The 2,234-nt window shown below is 45.1% G+C and overlaps 1 pseudogene; it reads right to left on the bottom strand.

Moving 5' to 3' along the window:
• Nucleotides 1–1,241: 1,241 nt before the first annotated feature.
• Nucleotides 1,242–1,360, bottom strand: LOC135049687 (5S ribosomal RNA; annotated as a pseudogene).
• Between the last annotated feature and the right edge of the window lie 874 nt (nucleotides 1,361–2,234).

Genomic DNA, 2,234 nt, shown 5'->3' with positions numbered 1-2,234 from the left:
AAGTGTGCGATCGCATGTGTATGCCGAGCTGCAAAAATCCAGTGTGTGCAATCTTACTCCTACAGTGAATTGAGAACAGGCTGATTGAGGCTGGAGCTGACGTCACACACCCTCCCTGAAAATGCTTGGGACCGCTTTCATTTTTCTGGATACTCCCTGTAAACGGACAGTTACCACCCACAAATGGCCTCTTCCTGTCAATCACCTTGCAAATGCCTGTGCAATCAGAATTTTCACACCATCCTGTCACTGACCGGCGATGCCTTTTGTTGATGGCCAACGTGCATGTGCATTGCATATAATTGATCAAAATTGCAGCGGCATCCAGATCTTGGGGGTTATTCAGGTCACATCGTTTATCAATGAGGCTACAACAAGGAAGGCTGTGGCTGCAATGTGCATGCACAGCCCCATCCTGTGAGCGTGTTAGCAGCCAATGCAATATGATCGCATTGGATGCGAATTCCTCTGCATGATTGACAGATAGAGACATTCATGGGGTGGGTGGGGGGTGGCAACAGAGCATTTTCAGGGTGGCATCAGGGAAATGCCGGCATGTCGGCAGTATTTTCAGGACTGTTGTGTGTCATCACACATGGCTGCTCCAATTTAAAAAATGGCGGATGGACTTCCATGGATGCAGCTCGGCTATGCCGGCAGGAAGCGTCCACATCTTCTGTAACTGCGCTGTAATTGTACCGCGATCCCAATTACAGCGTGATCACAGTGGGCGGGCGGTGGGTTACATACTGGGGGGTCTTGCCTGTGATTGCAAGGATTGCAGGTTATGTTATAAAGCAGAATCTGCAGTCCTTACTGAATAGGGTCCCTTGTTTGAGCAATAAAATAATGCAGAATTGGACTATGACCAATCTGCTTCTTGTGATACAGAAAACACCAAGATTTTCTGATTAAAATGCAGTAATAAAACAGAAGGTGGAAATAAACAATATGTCACAGTATTAGCACAAGGATTTTTTGATCACTGTAATATCTCAGCCTTACTCATATGGCAGAATGAGGCAGAATTTAACATTATCTGTGTATCCTGCCTCCAAAACATATCACAGTGTCTAAGAACATTGTTCAGTTTGAAGAGCAGATCTGTTGTTGTGCAATGTTTTGTGTGAACTGTGTGGTTACTGATATAATTCAGAGAGAATTATATAGAGAATATAAGGAAAATCTGGAAGTCTCTCAAATAAGATGTGGACCTTTTACCTTTGCCTTTCAGCACATTAGCGTTACTGCACCTAGTATTTCCAGGGAGTCTCCCACCCAGGTACTGACCAGGCCTACCACTGATTTTCTTTCAAGATCAGATGAGATTGGGTGTATCCCGTGGAGCATGGCAGTAATGAGAGAGTGCTTATTCCAGTAGATGAGAGACACAGGGGCGTACCTCTGCTTCCCAAATTTAGGACCGTATTCTGTAAGGATTGCAAATTCAGCCTTTTAGCAGAATTTGCAATCCTTTGACTCACATGCTGGGGGCTGCCTGTTGCAGGGCAAGGCCTACCAGCATGCTAACTGCTGCCCCATCTGCAATCACACACTAATTGCAATCGTGCCACAATTATTTGCACAATTGCAGAAAGTAGGGAAGCCTCCTGCTGGCACAGCCTGGCTGCGATGGCAGGAGGGCTGCTACCATCTTTTTTAACAGAGTGGCTGCGTGTGACATCATGCAGCCATCCTGATAATGCTCACACTATACCCCTTTTCACGCTACCATGTCTCTGTTTCCATGCCGCCACCCCACACTGGTCCGTCTCTGCCTTGAAAATGTAGCGTTGACACCTCGCGACTACAGAGGCATTTTCAAATACTAATGGTCACCCGATGTCAATGCAGTCACAAGAGCAGGATGGGTCCTGAGCATGTGCTCATTGGGGTGACTGCCAAAATTCTGGTTGTATCTCGATTTGCGATCCAACCTGAATTGGCCCCTTAGTGTGCAGGTGTGTCATTGCAGAGATTTAGCACTAGCACATTTGGATGAGAGGACACAGAAATATAGCAGAAGAAAATAAAATAGAGAATCACACTTTTGCTTCTACTTACACTTGATCCTATTATGAAGTAGAGGAAAATGTATGAGAGAGCTAACAGTGTGGGATCCCCAAAGGTTAAATATGGATATAAAGAGAAGATTTTACCCTCTCTGAAGCATCATTAAATTTTTGAGGAAAGAATCAGATTGGATAAGCACAGTAACCTAGAGCTATCTAGTT

Source organism: Pseudophryne corroboree, unplaced genomic scaffold, assembly GCF_028390025.1.
Source record: "Pseudophryne corroboree isolate aPseCor3 unplaced genomic scaffold, aPseCor3.hap2 scaffold_993, whole genome shotgun sequence".
In the NCBI taxonomy this organism is placed as follows: Eukaryota; Metazoa; Chordata; class Amphibia; order Anura; family Myobatrachidae; genus Pseudophryne; species Pseudophryne corroboree.
This window is presented reverse-complemented; position numbering and strand designations above follow the sequence as displayed.